The 6,000-nt window shown below is 43.9% G+C and overlaps 1 pseudogene; it reads right to left on the bottom strand.

Annotated features, from left to right (window-relative positions):
• Positions 1-1,819: 1,819 nt before the first annotated feature.
• LOC101973348 (E3 ubiquitin-protein ligase SH3RF1 pseudogene) lies at positions 1,820-4,281 on the bottom strand (annotated as a pseudogene).
• Between the last annotated feature and the right edge of the window lie 1,719 nt (positions 4,282-6,000).

The following is a 6,000-nucleotide window of genomic DNA, read 5'->3' as shown; positions in this document are numbered from 1 at the left end:
CTGTGCTAGAATGGAGAAATTTTAGGTTAGAATGGGCTAAAGAAAACCCACTGGTTAATTGTGAGGTTAAGATCGGTCCTGGTACACAGTAACTTGCATGCTAACAGGAATAAAGGCCGTGACAGTCGAAACAGAGGGACTCCTTTTGGGATTGTGAAGACATCACCACACTTATGTTGAGCTATGGCTTCTCTTGCCATAACAAGTGGCCAGTGTTGAAAGCCCTACCTTAACTAATTAGAACAAAGAAAAAAAGAAAGATAAGGTCCTACTGTCTATGTGTTTATAGAGAGTCAGTTGATATTGAACTGAACTTAATTGTATTTAAACAAAGATGATATTTCCTGCACATGTATCTTAAAAGACTCTTATCTGGTGCTTACAAATAATACAAAGTAGAAAAGAAAAAAAAATGATCATGTTATTTTAAATTTTTTAGTTTATATTTTGGTACCAGGGATTGAACCAAGGGGTGCTTAGCCACTGGGTGGAGCCATCCTCCACCCCTCCTTTTAATTTTTTATTATTTTATTTAGAGACAGAGTGTTGCTTAGGGCCTCACTAAGTTGTTGAGGCTGGCTTTGAATGTGCAATCCTCCTGCCTCAGCCTCCTGAGCCACTGGGATTACAGGTGTGCACCATTTCGCCTGGCTATTTTAAGTCTCTTAAAAAAATATTGTTTTTAGTTGTAGTTGGACACAATACCTTTATTTTTATTTATTTTTATGTGGTGCTGAGGATTGAACCCAGGGCCTCACACATGCTAGGCAAGTACTCTACCGCTGAGCCACAATCTAGCCCCTATTTTAAGTCTTTGATGAAGTAAAATAAGTAAAAAGTAATTCCAATTTTTTTGAAAATAAATTAAGGTGCAAATAAATTTCTTATGATGAGTTTGTGTCAGATGAGGACAGAGAGGTTACACTCAGGAAAGCAGTATGGAGATTTCTCAGAAAACTTGAAATGGAATCACCATTTGACCGAGTTATCCCACTCCTTGGTATCTACCCAAAAGACTTAAAATCAGCATACTGCAGTGTCGTAGCCATGTCAATGATTATAGCAACTCAATTCACAATAGCCAAGCTATGGAACCAACCTAGGTGCCCTTCATTAGAAGAATGGATGGATAAAGAAAATGGTATATATACACAATGGAATATCACTCAGCTATAAATAAGAATGAAATTATGGCTTTTTGTAAATGGATGGAACTGGAGACTATCATGCTATGTGAAATAAGCCAATACCGAAAAACCAAAGGTCAAATGTTCTCTCTGGTATGTGTATACTAACACACAATGGGGGTGGGGAGGGAAGGATAGAAGTTCATTGAATTAGAAAAAGGCAACGAAGGAGCCGGGCATGGTGGCATACACATGTAATCCCAGCTTCTCCTTGGATCTCATTTCATAAATTAATAATTTCTTAAAATCAATTTATGTATTACAAGAAAAGTTCAAGTTTTTTTTAAAAAAGCAAATAAATCAGTTAAGCCTTGTAAACAATTGTCCATTTTAGTTAGACATCTTTCAAAAACAAAAAAGGTTGCTCAGTACCAGGCACACCTTACAGTCCCAACTGAGTGGTGAAACCGAGACACCGGCTTTGCTCTGCTGGCTGGTGTGGCTGTGCTGAGGCTCCGGAGCCACATACCAACCCTCTGCTCAGCTCCAGACCCTTCGAAGTCCACAGATGTGCTCTTTCTATCAAACTGCTTTGTGCTCTTTTGTTGTGTGATGTGATTTTTGAGTCTCCCCAGTGTTTGTCTCCTCAGATGTTTTCCACAAAGCTTCCTGGGAAAAGGCCAGTTTTCCCATTGCCTTGTAACATGCCTTTGAACCAGCCATCCTCTCGTTTTTTTATGAACAAACACAATATCTCCTTCTTTAAGTTCAAGTTCTGCCTCACTCTGAGGAGGATAGGAAACCACCACCCGGTGCCTTTCACAAACAACAGGCCTAGAGTCATTGGCCACAAGACCCAGGGAGGAACATGCCTGATGAGGAGGTGGTGCGCTGGGCACTGCGGAGTCCAGGGAGCTGGTCTTGCGATGGAAAGCATCCTGGGCCTGGGCTGCCTCTGCTGGTGCCACGGTGACTGGGCCATCCCCGTCCACAGGGCTGGAGCCTGCTCGACCGTGGCCTCCCCCAAGCTCAGGACCCACGGCTCCCTGCAGGGGAGGCCAGTGAACGGTGGGGCAGGCCCACAGACACAGGCCCGAGGCAAGCGGCATTCTGTACCTGGATGGGCGTCACCGCTGCCGTGGGGCGTTCTTGGTTATGTGCTGCAACTGTCCTCACTGCGTTGCGGGCCTGGTTGACTGTCATTTGCGCGGTCATGTGCAACAGGAACTTCGTCGGAGGACTTGTCTGGATGTGAGCTGCTGATATCACAGTTGTGGGGTCGACACTGGGAATCCCGGCCACACCTTTTCCCTGGAGCTTCTGGACAGGCCCTCCTGCAGGTGGAGGGACTGACCATGGTCACCCCTCGACTTGTCTGACCTGCAACAGACAGAGGGACTTTAGCATGGGAAGCATTTGTCTCTGCCCTTGTGATGGGTGCCACGTAATTGCTGGGGAAAACCCCGATCTTGCCAGTATGCATTGATGTCCCTTTGAACCAGCCAGCCTGGCAACCCCCAAACACTAAAAACATCTCCCCTTTTCTCAGTTCTAGTTCATCCTCTTTCCGGAGAGTGTATGGGTAGATAGCCACATACACACTTGGGCCAGTCTGAGGCCGTAAATGTGCAATCTGGTCAGCGGATCCTGCCACAGGCCTAGGTCCCATTCCAGCAGCAGCAGCAGCAGCAACAGCAGCAGTAGTGCCTGGTGGTGTGGAGGTGAGGACAGTGGCAGCCGGGAGAGGGGGTGGTGGAAGGGGAGGATTCATGGTTCCAAGGGCAGCTGGGTAGGGGACATCTGATGGGAAAGTGAATGAGGGGCCAGTTGTCACTGGGCTGCTTGGGGCTGGGGTCACAATGAACCCGGTGGTACTTATATGAACGTGAGAAGGGGCACTGCAGGAGAGCCCAGACAGTTCGCTGATCCTCGTGGCAGCTGTGGGGTTGCTGGAGCTGATGAGCACAGGAGGGCCGATCTCCATGGAGTGGCGGTTCTGGGTGGCCTGGGAGGACTTGTTTGCCATGGTGAGGGAAGTGAAGGAATGCCCCTTTTTTGGTGTTCTTCTTGGTGTCGGAGTGCTTTGAGGCAGGGCTGCTCTGGGCTGCTGCTGAGGTATATCCTCCAGCATCAACTCCTGGCCTGGGAGGTTTGTCTCATTCTATCAGCTGCTTAGCAGCCAAGTTAAACTCAACGTAGGAAATCGGAAATACTCCTATTTTGTCTGCCAACATTCCTTCAGCCCCATTTTCATCCACTCTGCGGATCACAGTCAGAACATCATCCTTTGCGAATGGAAGGCAATCTTTGTCCGCTTCCTTGTCTTTCACTTCAAAGTCATAAAGTGCTTTGCACTGAGGTGGGGGCTGACGTAATGGTCTAATAATCTGCACAAAGTTGGTGGGGAAAAAGCCATGGATTCCGTTGACTTCCCCCATGGTATCAGTTTTCATCAACTTGTCGTTCGCAACTTGATGTCACCTTTGCTGAATTTAAGGTCTCCAGGCTCCTTTCCTTCGTAGTTATATAATGCTTTGGCACATGGTAACTGGGGTATACCCCTCACTGGGGGGGCTCCAGGCTTTCACCCGAGGCTGCTGTTCACACTGGGAGCTCTGCAGATCTTTTGCACTACAATTAGCCACAGTGCTGCCCTGAGCCCTTAATGCGTTTGTGCAGTTGGTTCCAATGCCCCCATCAGCTAGGTTTTCAAGGCCTCTGCTTCATGCCATCCAGAAGTCTGACCAGCAGGATGTTACTGGGAAGCTCCTCAACATCAGAGCCAACAAGAGTTCTGCATCAGGACATCTGAGTTCATCCTGGGAACTTACTATCCCTAGCAAACACTGTTTGCAAAACATGTGCTGGCAAGGCAAGACTTTTGCAGAAGCATCCAGGCGTTCTAGACACACAGGACACTCCAAAAGATCAAACAAGACAGATTCATCCATCTTGATCTACTTTACTGAGAAGAGGGTTTCAGAAATGTTCATAGTTGTGTGCAGCTCTTAAAATGATTCATGTAACATCCATTTCAGACTTTGCTCTCGCGTCTCGGCCCGCAGAGGCCGCCGTGGCCAGTGCAGATGCGGCCCTGTGGGGCCTACTGCTCGATGTGTCCTAATATTTTTATTAGTTCATTTAAATAACAACAATAGAATACTTGTATGTTAACACAAATAAAATATCTTAATAAAATATTTTCAAGGGAAAAATAAAATATTTTAATAAAAAACTATATTTTCAAAAGAATAGTGAGAATAGCACTGTCTTACAATTTTTACAAATCTTCAGTGCCTTGAATAATATAAGACAGCTAGATTCTCATATCTTCTCCACATTCAACCTGTTGTGAAATTATTTTTAAGTTTTATTTTATTTTCAATTGACACAATAATTATACATGTTTATGGCACACACAGTGATGTTTACATACATGTATACAGTGTGTAATGATCAAGTCAGGGTCATTTACATATCTATCACTTTCAACACTATAATGGACACAACACTATAATTCAGCCACAAAAATGAAAGTCATTTGAGACAACCTGGATGAGCCTGGAGGACATTATGTTAAGTGAATAAGCCAGGCATAGAAAGACAAATACTGCATATCGATCTCACTCCTATGTGAAATCTAAAATAGTTGATCTCCTCTTATTTATGTATAATGAGTCAAAGTGCAGTCTACTGTCATATAATTAGAACAAATTTTTAAAAAGTGATCAATAGTGACACCATAAGCAATAGAACGTGATTTTTTTTTGATGTAGACTGTGTTAGTATATGGAACATCTAACACATCGCATGGATCCACATTTTTCAAATGACTGTTGCACAATGTTAAAAAAAAATCCTACATGGATTAATGAAGTGTTGAAAATGTCAGGGAAGTTTTATTGATGACATCATATTCCACATTTAAAAACTACTGTTTGCTAAATTTGGATGGAATAAACAGAATAAGTACAATTATCTGAAAAACGCTAAAAATGGCCTTCTCTTTTCCAACTGCATATCCCTATTCCAACTGAGATCAGACTTTCAAAATTATATTTCAACCAACGCTCATTCACCGGTTGGTTGCTTCTTGAGATTTCAATTGTCCCTGACCTGGAGTGGGCCGGATTATTCAGTCCCTCTCCACAAGGTGGGAATTTATGCCCTTTGAGAAGTAATAACTGATGTATATCAAGTCAAGACATGTTAAAAATGCCCCTGCTTGCCCTCTTGTAGACCTTTATCGTCTCTTTCCTACTCTGAACTGCTTATCCTTTTCTATTTCATTGGGAGAGAGTGGAATTTAAAGAGGTGGGACCTAGTAGCAGGTCTTCAGGTCATGGGGTGTGCCATTGAAGGGGACAGTGGAACTGCTTATCACATCCTACTGTGAGCTACCTGTTGTGCTGTGTGATGGAGACACAGCAATCTACTAGACTCTCCTGTGGTATCTTCCCCATTGAGAGTGGGGTCAGGATTCCCATCTGGCATTCACCCCCTACTCAGGATGGTAATGTGATATAGTCACAGATTCGTTTATATATATATATATATATTATTTTTAAGTGCTGGAGTTTGAACCCATGGTCTCACTCATGTTAAACACACGCTGTCTGAGCTGCACGCCCATCCTGTCTGCACACTCAGCTCTTTTCCTGTAGAAGACTGAGGGGCTAAATATTGATGCTGGTATTTTCCTGATAGAATCATGGAGCATTTCACTACTCTTTGTACCTTGGATTTTAAAAATGTCAACTTGAGTCTATATTTTCAAGGGTAATCAAGTCTATGTAAGTGCCACTGTATAACTTCACAGCTGAGCTACTTGAACTATCAGGCAAGAGAGGGGATAATACCCATGGCAGAAATA

The sequence above is a fragment of the Ictidomys tridecemlineatus genome, chromosome 10 (assembly GCF_052094955.1).
Source record: "Ictidomys tridecemlineatus isolate mIctTri1 chromosome 10, mIctTri1.hap1, whole genome shotgun sequence".
Classification (NCBI taxonomy): Eukaryota; Metazoa; Chordata; class Mammalia; order Rodentia; family Sciuridae; genus Ictidomys; species Ictidomys tridecemlineatus.
This window is presented reverse-complemented; position numbering and strand designations above follow the sequence as displayed.